The 19,999-nt window shown below is 39.4% G+C and overlaps 1 long non-coding RNA gene across 1 annotated transcript; it reads left to right on the plus strand.

The window, feature by feature from the left end:
- The first annotated feature begins 11,432 nt into the window (after positions 1 to 11,432).
- Positions 11,433 to 14,784, plus strand: LOC120110572. Its single transcript, XR_005511689.1, has 4 exons — positions 11,433 to 12,273; positions 13,769 to 14,032; positions 14,121 to 14,465; positions 14,585 to 14,784. It is a non-coding gene; the product is annotated as an uncharacterized LOC120110572 (long non-coding RNA).
- The last annotated feature ends 5,215 nt before the right edge of the window (positions 14,785 to 19,999 follow it).

A 19,999-nucleotide genomic window follows, 5' to 3' on the forward strand; every position in this document is an offset into this window, starting at 1 on the left:
AGCAATCGATATCATCTCTCTCCAAAATCAGCAGTAGGACTCTAATCTTGTGCTCTGGTTTGTCTGGTATGGCACCTTCATAGGGGAGATGAAGCAACTGACTCAAACTCTCCTCAGAAATATGAACTCGTACTACTCGAACCTCAGACACAAGCCCTTCCGGACCGACTCGTAGAAAAGCATAAAACTCACGAACTAAACCCGGGTAGGTCTTTAAATCTAGGGAGCAAAGATACTCCCATCCTTGCCATCGAATCCAACCACCCAACTGGAACCTTTCTTGATCCAAAAATTCAGAATGAATCCTTCTATCCGTAGTAATCAGTCTTCCCGCATATTTAGCAAGTTGGACTGAAGGGGAAGGAGGTGGAGGAGGCTCTGCACGTGTCTCACCTTATGGAGGCACTGTAAAAGACTCTCTAGGACGCCCCTCTTCAAGAGTTGGGCGTAATACTCTCCCGGCTCTCTTGGCTACGGCTCGCTTGGGTCCCATTTTCACCAAATCCTTTCTTAGATCTTGATCTAACGGCTTGAGGGAGCAATCTACCACTGTTTGGAAGTGATTGGATTAGAATGGAGAGTAGAAAATAGGATTTGTTGGAGGGTACAAGGAGTACAAATGCCCTAAAGATGCTCTCGGCTGCCCTTTAAAAAAGGGGGTCCCGCCGTTGGGTCGACCCCAAGTTTTGCTTGGGTCGACTCAAGGAGGTGTCAACCCCACTCTAGGCTTGGGTCAGCCCTAGTTTAGGCTCCAATTTTTTTTTTTTTTTTCATTCTTCCTTCTTTCTGATCTTTACCAAATCTTCATTAGACATTGATATATGTGTAAGGAATCTATAAATTAACAATTTTATCAATGTTTCATGGGATTTACAAAATGGGACGAGCGTATCATGAGATAACTTTTTTTTCTTTTTTTTGTTTTTAATCAAAAGGATCACATATGCCTAATTCTTTTCTAAGCATGCAAAATCTATCTTTACCTAGAGGTTTTGTAAATATATCAGCTAATTGTTTCTCGGTACACACATGTTCAATATATACATTCCCATTTTGCACATGATCTCTAATGAAGTGATACCTAATTTCAATGTGCTTTGCCTTAGAGTGCTGAACTGGATTTTTAGTAAGATTGATGGTACTAGTGTTATCACATTTTATAGAAATTTTGTCAACCTTGATTCCATAGTTCTTTAGTTGTTGCTTGAGCCGTAGTACTTAGGCACAACAACTCCCGACTGCGATGTATTCGGCCTCAGCCATCGACAATGCTAATGAATTCTACTTTTTACTAAACCATGACACTAAATTGCTTCCTAAGAATTGACATATTCTACTAGTGCTCTTCCTATCTAACTTGCAACCAGTAAAATCCACATCAGAGTATGCAAGCAAATCAAGACATGAATCTCTAGAGTACCATAACCCTATGTTTGTGGTTCCTCTTAGATATCTAAGAATTCTTTTGACAGCACTTAGATGTGATTCCTTAGGGTCTGACTGGTATCTAGCACATATTCCTACACTAAACACTATGTCGGCCTACTAGCAGTAAGGTAAAGCAAAGATCCAATTAAGCCTCTATAGAGTTTTATTTCTATGCTCTTCCCTTTTTCATCTTTGTCTAGCTTACTAGTAGGGTTCATCGGAGTGCATATTCTTTTGTGATTTTCATTTCCGAACTTCTTTAGTATTTCCTTTGTATACTTAGTTTGATGGATGAAAATTCCTTTCTTAGTTTGCTTGATTTGTAATCCGAGAAAGAAATTAAGTTCTCCCATCATACTCATCTCGAATTCTTCTTGCATTAATTCAGCAAATTCTTTACAAAGACTTTCATTAGTAGCACCAAATATGATGTCATCTACATATATTTGCATTACTAGCAGATTTTTGTCTTTTCTCTTAATAAAAAGTATTTTATCTATATTACCTCTACTAAAATCATTGTTTAACAGAAATTTGCTTAGTCGATCATACCATGCCCTAAGTACTTGTTTCAATCCATATAGTGCCTTATGTAGTCTAAACATATGATCAGAAAATTCATGACTTTCAAAACCGGAGGGTTGTTCTACATAAACTTTCTCTTCTATATAACCATTTAGGAAGACACTTTTTACATCCGTTTGATATAGTTTGAAATTCATAAAGCATGCAAATGCTAGTAGCAGTCTAATAGCTTCTAATCTAGCTACGGAAGCAAATGTTTCTTCAAAATTTATGCCTTCTTCTTGATTATATCCCTTAGTTACAAGTCTAGCTTTATTTCTTGTAACTATTCCATTTTCATCTAACTTATTTCTAAAGACCCATTTTGTTCCAATTACTGAATTATGCTTTGCATGGCATTAATCCAATTTATGTCATGTTCAGCTTCTTCATAAGTTTTAGGTTCTATTTGTGAAACAAAAGCAAGATTATTAATCAAATTTCTTAGAGATGATCGAGTTCTTACCCCTTGTGACGGATCGCCAATAATTAGATCTTTAGGGTGTTCATGCGCATACCTCCATTCCTTTGGCAAGTCTTGAGATTGTGGTGGATTATGATCATCATCTTTTTCCTTTTCATCTTCCTTTTCTTGATTTGGCATGCCATCAAGATTCAGCTTTTCAAACTCAATAATTCCTGCATCATCATTAAGAACACTTTCTCTCCTAGGGGACTCACCATCAGACTCATCAAAAGTAACATTGATTGATTCTTCAACAACAAGAGTTCTCTTATTGAAGACTCTGTACCTACTAGAAGTAGAGTATCCTAAGAAGATACCCTCATCTGACTTGGCATCAAATTTGCTTAAATCTTTCTTACCATTGTTTAGAATAAAATATCGACATCCAAATACTCTAAAATATTTAGCAGTTGGTTTCTTATTCTTCCAAAGTTCATAAGGAGTTTTCTTTGTTATAGGACAAATTAAGACATGGTTTAAAATATGGCAGGTAGTACTTATAGCTTCAGCCCAAAAGTACTTTGGGAGATTTGACTCATATAACATAGTGCGAGCCATTTCTGCCAAAGTCCTTTTTTTTTCAACAATCCTATTTTGTTGAGACGTTCTAGGTGCTGAAAATTGATGTGAAATACCGTTTTCATTACATAATTCTTCAAAGTGTTGATTTTCAAATTCGGTTCCATGATCACTTCGAATAGCAATTAAGGTGAAATTCTCCTCAGTTATAATATTTTTATAATATTTCAAAAATGCTGAAAATGCTTTATTCTTATGTGCAAGAAATGAAACCCATGTGTATCTTGAGAAGTCATCCATAATTACTAGTCCGTACTTTTTTCCTTCTAGATTTGCAGTTCTTGTAGGTCCAAATAGATCCATGTGGATGAGTTTAAAAGGCCTAGTGGTTGACACTACATTCTTTAATTTGAAAGATGATCTTGTTTGCTTTCCTAATTGACATGGGCCACAAATTTTATCTTTTTCAAAAATTAATTTGGGCACATCTTTTATCAAATTTTTTCTGACTAGTTTTGATATTAAATCTATACTAGCATGTCCTAGTCTACGATGTCATAGCCAACTTGTTTTATTTTTCTTTTCTTCATTAGTGATTAAACATAATTCATTTTTCTTAGCTAAGTCATCAAAATCTACCATATAAATATTTTCATGCCTGTGCCCCATAAGTACAATGCTATTATCTTTAGGATTTGTGATAATGTGTACTGAAGCTTCAAAAGATACTTTAAGACCTTTATTACAAAATTGACTTATGCTAAGTAAATTATGTTTCAAACCATTAACTAACAAGACATTTTCTATGAAAATAGATAGAGTGATATGGATTTTACCCTTTCCAATGATGTGTCCTTTTCTATTATCTCTGTAAGTTACCACTCCACCATCTTTAGATTCCAAGGTGACAAATTGCTCTATGTCACTTGTCATGTGTCTTGAACAGCCACTATCTAGATACCAACGTCTATTCTTGTCGTTGGCTGTAAGACACACCTGCAATCAAAATCAAGGATGCATTTTAGGTATCCAAACTATGTTGGGTCCTTTAGGGTTAGTGTTTGAAGTTTCTTTTGGCACCCAAATTTTTTTGTATCTTAGCTTGCTCTTCTTACTCAATTTGTTATAGCTAAATTTTCTGAAATTGCATCCGTATGCTTTGTGTCCTACTTTATTGCAGCAATAACAAGTTGAATTTTTATTTTTGGCTTTTACAAATATATTCTTTAAGTATTTTTGTTTTCTATTTATCTTATATCCTAAGCCTACTTTATCATATACAACTTTTAGACTACCAAGAATCATATTTAGTTTAGTTGAGCTAAGAGCAAACTTATCCACTAAGAATTTATATTTTTCTGCATCTTCTTTTAGTTTATAACTTTCAGTAGTTAGATTTTTTGTTTCATTAGTAAACTTTTTACTTAATATTTCATAGTCATTAGATAGTTTCAGCTTATCTTTCATATGGGATTGATTTTCATCTTTTAAAACTTTGTTCTTATTAATTAGTTTCTTGTGCTCTTCCATAAGATCTAAGAATGCATCATGTAATTTCTCTACTGTAAAATCACACTCAAGTTCAGAATCTACCTCTTCTTCATTGCCATGTAGCAGATTTGAGCCGTATTTTGCTGATACTTCTCTTCCGAACTTGATTCCTCACTCTCACTCCATTCAGCCATGAGAATCTTCTTCTTGAGTTTTCTTGCTATCCATTTCAATTTTAGGCAATCTATCTTGAAATGCCCGGGCTTGTTGCACTCATAGCAAATTGGCGTTTCCTTTTCTTTCTTCTTATCTTTTACCTTTTCTTTGCTTGAGCTGCCTTTGAAGAAGGGCTTCCTTTTATGAAACTCTTCCTCCCTCTCATGAATTTTCTGAATTTCCTCGCGAGCATTGCCATTCCCTCTTCGTCATATTCCTCCTCTTCATCAGAGTCCTCTGATTCACTTTCTTGTTTTGGAGTTGTGGACTTCAGGGCAATAGTTTTCTTTTTCTTGACCTCTTCCTCTGAATTTTGCTTCATGGTCAACTCATGGATCATGAGTAATCCTATAAGCTCTTCTAATTGCAGCGTGTTGAGGTCCTTTGCCTCTTGAATTGCGGTTACCTTGGCCTCCCACACTCTTGGTAGAGACATGAGAATTTTTCGCACCAATTCAGAGTTAGTATAAGATTTTCCTAAATTCCTAGTCCATTCATGATATCCGTGAATCTAGTGAACATTTCAGTTATGGACTCAGTGGATTCTATTTTGAATAGTTCATCTCTATGTACTAACATATATATTTTTGACTCCTTAACTTGATTAGTCCCTTCATGTGTGACTTCTAACCTATCCCAAATTTCTTTGGCTGAGGTACATGTAGATATTCTATTGAATTCATTTACATCTAGAGAGTAGTAAAGTATATTAATGGCTTTAGCATTTAGTTGCGCTAGCCTCTTATCACTGTCATCCCAATCTTTTTCAAGTTTAGGGATGATTGTGCCATCTATGCTAATTGTGGATGTGTGTGGTCCTCTAGTTATGATATTCCACAAATCATAATCTAGAGCTTGAATAAATATCCTCATCCTAGCTTTCCAGTATGTGTAGTTTGTGCCATTAAAAAAAGGAGGTCTATTTGTGGATTGCCCCTTGCTCATAGAACTTCCTACTTGGGTTGCCATGATCTTTTGCTCTTGATCGTGAGATCAACAAATATTATGAGAGCACCTGCTCTAATACCACTTGTTGCCCAAGGTGACAAGCCAAGAGGGGGGTGAATTAGTTTTTCTTAATTTTTAATCCCTTAATGAAGTTGATAAGTGCATGGATAATTTAGCTTATATCAATTAAATACAAGTAGTGAAATTGAAAAGCATACAACACAAACACACAAAAAATATAGTGGTTCGGTGCTCTCCTAAGTACCTACGTCCACTTCCCAAGCATCCCCTTGGAAATTCACTATAATCCCGTGGATTACAGTTGGATTGTTTTCCGGACTCACAATCTAAAAACCTTTACAATTTGGTTTTTCGGGATCACCAATAACCTACGTTGGTTTTGCGGGCTCACTAATAACCTACAATATTGGTTTTACGGGCTTACTAACTAACCTTACAACAAGATTGATAAGTAAGTAAAGAGAACTCTTAAGAGAGCAAATAAAACAATTATAAACTACAAAGAAGAGTTTAGAGAATGTTTATTGCTTTGGAGGAGCTATTCTCTTCTTTGTCAAGCTTGCTTCACTTCACAAGAGTTGGTAGAGCTATTGATGACTCCTTGAAATTGCTCAACAACTTCCTTTTGACTCTCTTAGTGTAGCAATTGAATAAGGCTTTCTTTTCTAGGATTTCTCTTGTATTTTCTTCTTTATTTTTCAAAAAGATATATTCCTCAGATGAATAGTGCCTCTTAAATACTTTCCAACCTCTATTAGCCACTTCCTTGCTGTTTGAATGGAGAAACTAGCCGTTTCTAGCCGTTGGATGCTCAAAAAGTACTTCTGCAGAACTAGCTGTTGGGCTGTCACCCGTGCTGGGATCTGTTGACCCTAGAATTGGTTTTGATGATCACAAAACTTTGTAGCATAATTACTAATATTTGTGCTGCAAGAAAAAGTTGTTTTTGTAGGGAGCTCACTGTGTTTGAATGCATGGAGAAGCTTAGAAGAATAATTCTCAAGTGCATGAGCCAATCCTTAAGTTAATGAGCTGAAATTTTGATCGTTCAAAGTCGCGACCCAATTGCTATAGTAAAATGGGTCGACCCTTCATTTCCATGAGTCAACCCTTGAATAGTGTATTAGCTCATCATCCCCTCATGGATCCCTTTTGAACTAAGTTCAAGTTTGGCCAATGTGCCTACCGAGCTTCAACAGTATTCCTCATCAGAGTTGCTACAGTAATTCAATTCAAAAGGCTAACGGCTAGTTTGCTACAGTAAATGAAGGTTTGAATTTATGAACAGTGCTGAAATTTTGAATCCTTTCTGCCGTCAGAAAACAAGTCTGAGACATCTTCATGAGTCGACTCTTGTTCATGAAGAGTCCACTCTTGAGCTACATGAGTCGACCCCTGTTTGTCATGAGTTTACTCACGTGATGAGTCGGCCCCTGTTTGTCATGAGTCGACTCTTGCATCACGTGAGTCGACCCCTGAATGAATGAGGCGACCCCTACTTCGCTAGCAGCTCTAAAACGGCTAGTTTTTTTTTCTCGCAACAGATTTTGTCTTTTTCCTCTAACAGAAAGAAAAATGTCAGAACAGCTAGAATTTGATTTCAAATTCCCTTTCTGAGCTGGGACATATATTGGAGGGAACCTCAAAAATCAAGACAAGAAGGGAAGAATACAATAATACAAGAAGAAGAACATTTTTACAAGAGAGAAGTATACACAGCAATCATCCTCACTTTGAATCTTCAAGTTCTTCTTCCTTGTGAGGAAATCAGTCATCTCTCGTCAACTACATCAAGAGGAGTTGCTGCTCTGCATTGAGGCTTCATCATCTTCATCAGCAACCTTCATCTTTATCAACTTCAGCCTTGTTCATTAGAGTTTTATCTTTTTATTTTTGAGGCTGTATTTTTGTCACAGCACATCCTTTGTTTGGATTCCTTGCTGTTGTGATCATTCTTATTGTTATATCTTGCAAAGGCACTTCCAAGCCTTGATTGGAAGTTGTTGGATTGGGTTTAATCCAGCAAGGGTTAAAGTTTCGGTTGATTCATCTGAAAATCAACTGGGTTCGTTGTGATCCCGGAAAACAACGAGTTATGTTATAAACTCGTAAAACAACCAGATTGTAAAGGTTGTGGTTGGTGATCCTTGGAAAATCGACTGGGTTCGTTGTGATCCCGGAAAACAACGAGTTGGGTTGTGAACTCATAAAACAACCAGATTGTAAAGGTTGTGGTTGGTGATCCTTGGAAAACCGACTGGGTTCGTTATAATCCCAAAAAAATAACAAGTTTGGTTGTGAACTTGTAAAACAACCTCACTATAATCAGGAAGGATTATAGTGGAATTCCCAAGAGATCTTGGGGAGTGGATGTAGGTGCTTGGTGTGTACCGAACCACTAATTATAGTGGAATTCCCAAGAGATCTTGGGGAGTGGATGTAGGTGCTTGGTGTGTACCGAACTACTATAAAATCTTTGTGTTTGTGTGTGGATTGTCTCTTTACTTGCTGCTTTCTATTTACTGCTTTCATTACTCTGTTTTCAGCATCTCTATGTATGCTAATTATCTTAGAAAGCTTTCATTCCACTGTATTTACTCGAAAAGTTTTTTAAAGCCCAATTCACCCCCCTCTTGGGCTGCCATACGTGGACCAACAGGATCGACTTAAGCTTTACTAGGGTCAACTCAAGTTACTGTTCATCAGTCTTGGGGTCGACTCAAACTTCTCTAGGGTCGACCCCTGCTACAGTAGGGTTGGCCCTCTCAGGAACCACAAAACGTTGTTTTTCTGACTATTTTCACTGGGGTTGACTCATGCTTTCTTGGGGTCGACCCATGCTACAGTCGGATCGACTCAAGATCCAGTAGGGTCGATCCTCTCAGGGATTCTAGAGATGTGGTTTTTGAGCACTCATCTTGGGGTCGACTCATGTTCTCTTGGGGTCGGCTCAAGTCTTCCTAAGGTCGGCTCTACTTAGGGTCGGCTCAAGGAAACTTGGGGTCGACCTTCCCAGTGATTTCCAGAAACTTGTTTACTTGGATTTTCATAACTTGGGGTCGGCTCAAGGTACTTTGGGGTTGGCTCCTCCTTGGGGTTGGCCCCAGTTACTGTTCATCTGTGCCATATGTGCCAACATGTGCCAGAATGTTTCCAAAACGTGCCGGGATCGACTCCATCTCTTCTGGGGTTGACTCCTACTCTGTGCCAAGTATTCCAAAGGCATGCCATTGTATTTCAAGGTGTGCCAAATGTATCGAGGTCGACTCCAAATTGATTGGGGTCGACTTTAACTATATTTTTCTGCACTTTGAAGGTTAGTTATGTACATTAAAACAATAATATAATATTCCAAGTAAATTAGAATGCAAGGTACAATAAGATTTTATTTTCTTGATAGTAATAATTACAGAATTGCCTTTTGAGGTATTCTTAACTTAAAACTTTGTTATAATCAATTTCTAAGCTTTCTCTCTTGCTCTACTCTAACCTTTAACTCGAATTTTACTCTTGAGAGTTGTTTTGATCTTGTATCCATGATGTTTGATGAATGTATCAAGTATGTATTGAGCGTATCGAAAGTGTATTGTTTCTCTACTTGATTACTTTTGTTAATAGTATTTGCACTTCTATATGGCCTTAATAGCTTTGTAAAAATCAAAATAACATTATGATTCTCAAGGGAGAAGGAGGAGGAAGAACCAGGCTTCTCACCTAGCTCTGCTTAGGGTTTCACACGCCAGAGCTCAAAGAAGGAGAATCAATTTTCATTCATCATAGCATAACCCTAAACAATGTATGAACCCATATATATAGGGTCACAAAATAAGAAAAAAGACTCCTACAAAGAAAACAGATCCATAAAAGTCCTAAAATGACAATATGCAAACAAGCCCAATCGACATAAAATAAAATAATATAAAATAAAATAACATAAAATCAACACAAAATAAAATCAAATTGGCTGGATTGGCTGAGCTGGTTGGACCCTGTAGCGACCATAGACTCGAGTGATGGCTGATCTAGCACTGGTGTCCACACCAACTCTTTCTGGATGGAAAGAAGTCGACCTCGACGAAAATGGCTCGGTGTAGCTCCGGTAGTACTCCAACAAGTCCGGGTCAATCTGCTGTAGCTCCTCGCGCGAGATCCAAGTATAGCTAGACTTTGGTCATCCTCGTCAACAAACCAAAAAATGCTTGATGCCTCCATCACTGGCAAAAACTCGGCTAAAATAGAATCCATATACTCTTTTCGTGTTCGATGGAAGAGAAAAGGAGACGAAGATGGCATGGAATCAGTAATAGGATAAGCAATTGGCTCAGGAGAGGGTTCAGCAAAAAAGTTATTTGGGATTGCAACCAAATCTTTGATATTAAAAGTAAGGTTATTATCAAAATCAAATGGAAAGTCAATGGCATAGGCATCAGTGCCATCCTTGTGCAACACTCTGAATGGTCTAACACTAAGAGACTGCACTTCCTTAAGGTTTCGGCTCTGAAGAATTTAGATTCATGGACGCGCCTCGAATGTTAGGACGTCTCACAAACATGGACTTGGAGACCTGCTCATAGTTCATTATGAATGTATAGGCCTGATCTAATGTGGACACCTATCGGACGACAAGTTTCTTCCTAAGTTCATCATTAAGATCTCTACGGAACCGACTTAGGACCATTCTCTTATCCTCAATCATATTACATCGCATCATGTATTTATCAAATTGTGCGATGTAGTCAGTGGCTGATTGGGTACCTTGTCGTAAATTGTTCCATCGGTTAAGATGATCGTCTTGGTAGCTAAGGGGCAAGTATTTTTCTTTAAATTTTTTCTTCATTTTATCCAATCAGTTATGGTAGGCTGACATCTCCTAGCCAGAAGCTATTCAGTATTTTGCCTGAAAAGCTTAGCTCGACCAATGAGCTTCATTCTGGCAAACCAGACCTTCTTTTCATCAGACAAGTTGTAGCACTCAAAGAAGTGGTCCATTTCGTATCGCCAGTCTGAGAAAATCTTTGGGTCAAGGCAACCGTCAAAGGTGGGTACTTCAACCCTAATGCTTTTCAGGACATCCTTATCATGATCATGGGACTCTCTAGGTTCTACGTTGTATCAATAACCCCTATTGACATTAGAAAAAGGACCCTGTCCTCTATGACAAGGGTAGGTTTGAAGACAGCCCGAAAAAGAGCAAGTGTTGAATTGACCCTGTCAGGCCGACCCTAGATGGTCTAGGGTTTCATCCTTGACCTCTGGGCTATCCAAATAGGAGGCACTACCTTCTTTGGATCCCATAATCCTTGGAATGCATGACGACACTACGAAGGTGCATATACCGAGGGTGCTAAATTATGCTTGGCCCTACAATGCTAAGATAGTAGTGATTCTTAGACAGACCTAATGCATGAAATCAACTTAGAATTACGTAATAAATCAAGGCAAGTAGTTGTAGTCAAATAGTACTAGTTATTCAGTGTGTTGCAGGGCTGCACAGAGCCTCGAAGAACTTTCAAAGATTAGGTACCCTACAATTAATAGCAAAGATAGGCTACTACTAGGATTTTGGTGTTGTCTGGAGTGGGTGTGTTGAAGTTTTCAAGAAGCAATATCAATAGAGCACTTAAGAGTTAATTGATGCTATATTTGGACAATAAATAGATTTTTCAGAAATAGAGGGGAAGAAATCCGACCTGGGTTGGGGCGACGATCAGTGGCGCGGTCGCAGCAATAAGACTCAGCAAGGATCCTTAACTTGGGATCGATCATTGCAATTTGGCAGGCCCAGTCAAGTCGGATCTAATCACAGCAACTGGTGTGGTCTGATTGGCCTATAAGCAAAAGAGGAGGAGGAGGTGTTGTGTGCCGTTGCAAAAGGGCCTGGTGGACTTGATGGAGGGGAGGGGAGGGGAGGGGGTGGGCTTATAGAAAAAAGGGCCTGTTGGGCCTTTGAGGTGAAGAAGGGATGGAGAGGTGGTGGATCGGGCTTGTGTAGGGGTGAGGCACGTGGACTAGAGCCTGTGAAACGGACAGGATGGAGTGGGGAAAAAGGCGGGCCTGATGAAAGGATCAGTCTGTGAGAAGGGAGGGTGAGTTGTGGTGTGAAAAGGGGAGAAAGAGGAAGTGGAGGCGATTGGGGGTGAGGGGCAGTGGGTTCGGGCGGGCGGCGACGGTGGTGATGGATGAGGTGGATGCGACTAGGCGGCAATGGGGTTCGGGCGGCGGGCGGCAGTGGGGCAGCACGGGTGGAGATCAGGAAGAGGACACAGGCAGAGGCGAAGGGTGGAGCGCGACGGAAGGGAAAGAGGCGGGCGGTGGTAATGGAGAGGAGACGGAGGCGACGAAAGAAGGAGGGGCGGCGGTGGAGTCCGGCGGCTGCGACCTGCCTTTGCGCTCGACACCGAGGATGAGGGGACTCGGCGAGCTAGGCGGCGTTGGCGATGGCACGGAAGCGGCGACGAGTGGGGGCGAAGTGCGGTGGAAGGGCGGCTTAAGAGAGGTGGTGGGGCTCGACGGCGGTGGGAGAGGGGAGTCGGAAAGCGGCAACAGCGATGCAGCGCGGGTGGAGGTGGAGCGGCACGGGCGGCAGTGGCGACGGTGCTAGGGCGATCAGAGATGAACAGGTAAGGGATTTTTTTTTTTTTTTTGAATTCAGATTTCTTAGGATTTGGGTTATCGGGCATAACCCGCTCCGGTAACCCATTAAGGCTCCGTCACGTGCAAGTCACGTGCGTCGCTTTTCTTTTTCTTTTTTTTTCCAACCCGACTGGGTTCGGGTTCCGCCTAGAGTTTTGAGGGAATGTTTACCGGCCCTGAGGTGGCGGCCGGACTTCGCGGCAACGGCTGCGGAGGAAGAGTTGCGGCGGCAGATGAGGGGCGACGACGTTCCTCGACCGGATCCGGCCACGGTCGGCGGCAATGGGGACACGACCGAGAGCTTCCTCCGTCAGCCCATATGTCGCACAGTTGGAACCAGGGGCGGCGGGTTTCCGTGGGGCGCGGCGGTCTCTGGTGGCGAATCAGAGGCGAGGCGGCGTTGAGGGTCTCGGTCAAAGGAAGGGAAAGGGGAACAGGGAAAGGTGGCAGAGAAGAAAGGGCTTTGTTTTTTTTTTCCGTAAGGCCTAATGAAGGAGGTATGTAGTGTGGGCCAGATGAGGGAAGAAGAGATCGAGAGATGTGAGAGAGGGGGAGGACCCGAGGCTTTGGCAACAGGGGCCAAGCTTGGCCTACTCTGATACCAAAGTTGATACAGGACAGCAGAGAAAGAAAGGAAGAGAGAAAAAGAAGAGAGGAGAAATAGGAAGAAGGAGAGAGGAGGAAGGAGGAGGAGGAAGAACCAGGCTTCTCACCTGGCTCCACTTAGGGTTTCACACGCCAAAGCTTAAAGAAGGAGAATCAAATTTCATTCATCATAGCATAACCCTAAACAATGTACAAATCCATATATATAGGGTCGCAAAATAATGTAAAAGACCCCTACAAAGAAAACAATCCCATAAAAACCCTAAAATGACAATATGCAAACAAGTCCAATCGACATAAAATAAAATAACATAAAATCAACCCAAAATAAAATTAAATTGGTTGGACTGGCTGAACTGGCTAGACCCTGTACTGACCGTAGACTCGAGTGATGGCTGACCTAGCACTGGTGTCCGCACCAGGTTGAGCTTTATAGAGTTGTACAAATAAAAAATTAAATTTGATATTGTATATTAATTTGCTTACTATCATAATTATAATTTTTGATTTAACATTGTTATAACATTCTTTACTTTGGTGTAGAGTAAGTTTATGCTCCCTCGAGAAAGCCATGACTGGGTGCTAAAGTTCCTCAACCGCAAATAGAAAGAATATAAGAGGAAGTTGAAAACAGACTATAAGGGCGAGGGTATAACAGAGGAGGAGGTTGCTCGTGTTTGTCCTCCTGATGTATATCCTCATCGGTGGAGGGAGCTTATTTACTACTGGTTTTTTGAGAGGATAGGTTGTCCTCACTACTGATGTATACTCTCATTGGTGGAGGGAGCTTATTCAATACCGTATATTATATTTATTATTAGTATAAACTGCAAATATATACATTGAATATATTATATTGTTTACTTTTTTTGACAGACATATTCCGACATTGATAGAGCTGCATGAGCATCTCAGGCAGTTCCTCATACATCAGGCTCTAAGAGTTATGCGAGGCGTGGAGATGAATTCATAAGTTTTTTTGAAACTCTTCTATCATATATTAATTCCTATAGCTTGCCAATGTACTTTTTATTGTAGATGGAAGAGCATGAGAGGGAGCCTGGTGAGGTAGAGTTCTACCAGATGACTCACACTCACCGAGATGGCAGCTTTGTCCGAGAGGAGTTGAGAGATATATTTGTATATATTCATCTTTGAATTGTACAATAATTTTTTATTAGTTCATTTTATCAAACATTAATATGTGACTTTTTTAAAAAAAATATAGGACAGGGATACATCCCTTATTTCAAAGCGTGTTGGAGTCATCATCATCCGGCAAGACCAGCCGTGTCAAAGCTCAGGTGTTCGCCAAATTGATGGGCTCGGAGCGTTATGGTCGACTGAGGGGTTATAGCGTTGAAGTTACCCCCACTCAATTGTCTGCAGTGAACAAATATACCCAAAATGTCAGACAAAGTAGAAACACTACAGAGGTTTATAGTCTGAAGGCAGCGATGGAGAAGATGAGGTAGAGCTATTAGACAGAGATGGAGGAGATAAGGTAGAGCCATCAAATAGAGATACAATCTTTGAGGGCTCAGCTTGACCAGATTGCATCTATGTTGCCTAGGTTTGTCCCTCTTCAGATAAATAACTATTCTATTTGAATATTTTACATGATTATCATGTATATTTACATGAGCTTAATGATTTTCGTGCTCTTAACTTCTAAAGTTTCTATTTTTGTAGGTTCATGATACTTTCTTTACTCGTAGAGATAATGATGATGGTAATACCATCGACCCCTAATAGCTCTTAGACTATTTATTTAGAAGTTTTTTATATATTTTTTTATATTTTTCGAAGCACATTGTAAATGTAAATTGATCATATAAATGTAATCAAATTTGACAATATGAATATTTCAAACGATATGTTTGATTGTGACATATGTTTGTATACCGAACTAAACCCTCGATAGGGGGAGAAACAACTGTACTAGTAAATGTTTGTATTCCATCAGCCTGCCTTTCAAATCTAGATGGCTTGTTGCCCAGAAGACAACCCAAGAGAGGGGGGGGGGATGAATTGGGTTCTAATTAAAATTGGATTCTTTAAATTTTATCTAATGTGGTTAATGAAAACTTTCTTGATTTTAACCAAATGTAATTGAGTAATCTATAAGAAAGCAGTAAAGAAGTAAGGCAAGATAGATCACAGCATAAACACAAAGTTTTTATAGTGGTTCGGAGCCAATCCTTGCTCCTACGTCCACTCCCCAAGCTTTCCTTGGGAGTTCACTATAATCTCAAGATTACAGCCCGGTTGTTTTACAAACCACAACCCAACTTGTTTTTTTCTCAGAATCATAACGAATCTAGTCGGTTTTTCCTGGCTCACCGACTAAAACCTCTCTATTTGTTTTTCCGGACTCACAAATAATCCAGTTGGTTTTGCGGGCTCATCAACAAATCTTAACCCCTTAATTCAATTCCCTGATTGAATCAAGTAACAAATAACAGAGAAACAAGGTTTAATGATTACAAGGTTCTAGATAAGCAGATAGAGCAAAATAAACAAAATGTAAAGAAAGAAGCCCTCAGACAGATTTTGCCGATGGAAGACTTTGATTCTCCTTTACTGGATCCTTTCTTGAATGCGCTGATAGTTGAGGATCACTTCAATGAGCATTTAATGTGAGGAGTGCTCTGAAATCGATTGGGATGCAATGACTCCTCTTTTCGCTTTGAATGACTCTAACTCTTCTTTGGTGGTTGATAGACTTGAATGCTTTCAATGGATTTTCTCTCCTTTTCTTTTGATACTTATGAACCACCTTTTATAACTTATCTCCTCGAAAACTAGCCGTTAGAGAGGAGAAAAGAGCTGTTCTGACAAAACTGCGCGTCCTGACAAAGTATCCGTTGGGATCGGAGTTGACTCACCCGTCTTAGAGTTGGCTCAGCTGAAACAAGAGACGCCTCATGAAAGTCTGGAGTCGACTTGAATTCAGGTTCTTACAAATAGGCTCTCTGTCGATCTTGTAAGAGACAGCTCGAGGGAATCGGGAGTCGACTCAACCATGGCATCTTCAAATGTGAACTACCAGCTATCTTCCAGGAGACGACTCGGGCAATCCAGAGTCGGCTCGCATTCTGGTCTGTGGAAAAATGCTCTTGGCCATTTTCTGTAGGAGTCGGCTCGTAAATAGTTTGTGTCGACTCGGCCACTATGCCGAAGAAATTACTTTGCAGCTTCAATTTGCGGAAGACGGCTTGTAAATTCTAGGAGTTGACTCGCTCACTGTAGCTTGAAAACTTGTTCTCTGTAAGAGTCGGCTCGTGAACAGTTGGAGTCGACTCAAGCACTGTGCCTTGAAAACTTGCTCTCTGATTTTTCTGTAAGGGTCTACTCGCGAATAGTTGGAGTCGACTCGAGCATTGTACCTTAAAAATCACTTCTCTGTCTTTCCTATAAGAGTCGACTCGTGAACAATTGGAGTCGACTCGCGCTCTATACTTGAAAAAATTGCTCTCTGTCTTTACTGTAAGAGTCGACTCACCTTATCTAGAAGTCAGCTTGAGGAAGTGCCAGACAGTAACCATATGCCAGAGTCGACTTGAGAAATCTGGGAATCAACTCGAGTGCAAGGTAAATATTTTAATGGTTCCAAACATGAGTAAAACTTAACTTAAATTCCTTGAACCATTTTCTAAGACATTATTTCAAATTTAAAAGTATTTTACCTGATCACTCATTTGAGTTCATTAGTACAATATGAAATATACTCAAGTATTTTGGGCTCATCAAAATCAAATAGAGGATCAACAATCACTCAGCATGGCTGGTTGTTTTTGTAGTTTTGGAATTATATATCGACTTCACAAATTACATATAGATAGTTTAATATGCTTGATGTGTAAGCAAGGTAATCAAAAATACCTTATTACATATGATGAGACAGTAATTGAACAATATATTCTTTTCCTTTCCCTATGTTAACTAGATATTTACATCAGAAAGAAAAAGTTTAACCAGATATTGGCCTTCATTGTTCCTAAAGAGTTCTATATACATTTCAAATCATAAGTTCGAAGGGGCATCTTTCAAAGTCATGATTATTACATATTTTGCTATTTTTCAGGGGGCAAGGCATGAAAAGCTAACTCAGAAACTTAGAACTTCTACTTCAAAAGGAAGTTATTGAAATGGCCTAGCCGCCAAATAGATATCCACTTGCTATGAAAATAATTGCATTTTAATTTCTGCATGACAGCAATTTGTTACATTAATCTCATCATATAAGCTTGTCTTTCAAAGTATAGGAAAGGAAGCATCAGTGATTTGGCATAAAGTTTTAACTTCTTTGACTTTTTGTAAAACAATAAGCCACAAGACAGCCCATGAAAGCTTTACGTTGATAGCTGGCTTTTAAAGGGAGACTCAATGTTTGTACATTATTTATAGTAAAAATTTAAATGCCACAAAAAATACTTGGTAAAATGCGCTGCCAATTGGCAATAAGGCATTGGGTGAAATATGTTGTGACCAGCACCTATGTTATCCATGTCTAAAATATCTTTTGAGCCGAGTTAGGGCTCTTGCACACCCACACAAACTCCCTGCCACGTAAGTTCTAGATGTAGCACTGAATACTAACTGTGCTGAGGGAATCTTGCAAAATGCAACATTAAGCATTAACCACAATACATGTTGGGCATATCCCCTTGCTACCTAACCGTTAAGAAAATGAACCATTCAATTAACTAGCCAGCGAAAATCCAAAGTTCATGGTCTTTAGTGTTATCCATCTCGTGAAACTTGTCTTCAATCAATACGATTTAATAAACATGAAATCCTAAAATTTTTGTTTGTTAACACAAACAAAAATAAGTCCTAGATGTTAAATAATAACCATGGTGCATTGGAACTCTATGTGGTGAAAATTTTCTTAGCAGCTCCAATGTTCCTGATAGAGTTGGGCACTGGGCCGGGCCGCCCACGGCCCGGCACGGCCCGGCACGAAGCGGGCCGTGCCTGGCACGGCCCGCCCGCTACAGTGTCGGGCCGTGCCTGGCATGGCCCATTTGAGAGGGCCGTGCTGGGTCACAGGGTACTGGCTCGCGGGCCGAGCCCGGCACGGCCCGCTTCGGGCCTGGGCCGGCACGGCCTGGTCTAGGCCCGCGGGCCAAGCACGGCACGGCCCGCGGGCCAGCCCGGCACGGCCCATAAGGGCCTGGGCCGGGCTGGCCCGCGGGCCTGGCACGGTCCGGGCCTGGGCCCGGCCCGGCCTGTAAAAAATTAATGCTTCATAAATTTTTTTAATAAATTAATAAATATTGAAAACTAAGGATTTATGAATATAAAGCCACCATTGGTGGGGGGTTTGGCATAGACCCCTACCAGTTTATTAATTTAAATCAAAATGGTACATGAAGGGAGGTTTGGACCTTGGTCTGACCTCCAGAATACAATAAGAAAGGGCCGAGGTTTGGACCTTGGTCTGACCTCCAGAATACAATAAAAATGTACAATTATAAAAAATTAAGAAATCTTACTAATCATCAGTGATTCAGTGAATCAGTATTCACTCTTCAGTCTTCAGTCTTCAGTCTTCAGTCTTCAGTAGTGTTTGTATCATCATCATCAGAGGATGTTGTATTATGTCCACCTTTATCTTGAAGTCTTGCCTTAGCATCCAACCAATCTTTGAAGCAGAGAAGCATCTCCACCGTTTCGCCCGTCATCCTACTTCTCTTTTCGTCAAGAACACGTCGACCTGCACTAAAAGCGGATTCCGATGCTACCGTGGACATCGGCACAGCTAAAATATCGCGTGCAATTGCAGACATAACAGGATATTGATTTCTAACACTCTTCCACCAAGATAATACATCTAGATTCTCTATTTGATTTTCATCATATGCAGAATGAAGATCATTTCGTAAATAAAATTCTAGTTCACTACTTAAAGATGAAGAAGATGAAGAGGAACTTGAAGCATGTGTGTGTCTTCTCTGTGCAATGAATGAAAAAATAGATGACAAACGAGAACTACTAGAAGAAGAAATAGAGGTTTGTATTTGTGTTCTAGATCCACGAATTTTTTCATCATATATAGCATAAATATCATAAAGAAGTTGTTTTACCTCATCCTTAGCAGATTCAGAATCTTGATTCATATTTTCAGAGTATGCATCAAGTAAAATTAGCACGCCATTTAATTTAACTTTAGGATCAAATACAGCAGCTAAGTTATGCATAGGACATATCTTGTCCCAATACTCATTCCATTTAGATTCCATTAGGTCAATAATAGGCATTAAAACATCATCATATCTATGTTCTGCAAATTTTTGACTAATTATATATGCTTGTTGTAAAAATGAACATGAAGTTGGATAATAAATACCAGAAAGAACATTGGTAGCATTATAAAAACTAAGCAAAAAATCTTCCAAAATTTTTCCTTTATTCCAATCAGTTTCAGACAATGTAAAGCCTAATCCACGATCATTAATATATGCACTTAATAAGTTTTTATATGGGTATGCATCATGTATCATGCTATATGTGGAGTTCCAACGAGTAATTACATCAAGTTTAAATTTTTTAAAACGTTTACCATGATTTATGCATAATTCCTTAAATTCTTGAAGTCTTGATCTTGAAGCATGAATAAAAGAAACTGCATTTCTAATTTTTGAAATCACATCTTGAATCATGCCCATGCCAGCTTGAACAGAAAGATTTAAGATATGACATGCACATCTAATATGCAGTAAATTTCCATCTAATATGGGATGCAATGAGTCTTTTAATAATGCAACAGCAGAATTATTATTAGATGCATTATCAAAAGTAATAGACATAATTTTATCATTAATATTATATGAATATGTAGTTTGATAAATGATATTTGAAATTTGTTGCCCAGAATGTGGAAAATCAAAAGCACGAAAAGCAAGAATACGTTTATTTAATTGCCAATCATTATCAATATAATGAGCAGTAATGGCAATAAAACAATTACTACCTACAGATGCTGACCAAATATCAGAAGTTAATGAAATTTTTACATTTAAAGTAGAAAGTGTTTCAATTAAATTTTGTTTCATTGCTAAAAAGTTAGTCATAGCTACTCTTCTAAATGTACGCCTACTA

Source organism: Phoenix dactylifera, chromosome 4, assembly GCF_009389715.1.
Source record: "Phoenix dactylifera cultivar Barhee BC4 chromosome 4, palm_55x_up_171113_PBpolish2nd_filt_p, whole genome shotgun sequence".
NCBI lineage: Eukaryota > Viridiplantae > Streptophyta > Magnoliopsida > Arecales > Arecaceae > Phoenix > Phoenix dactylifera.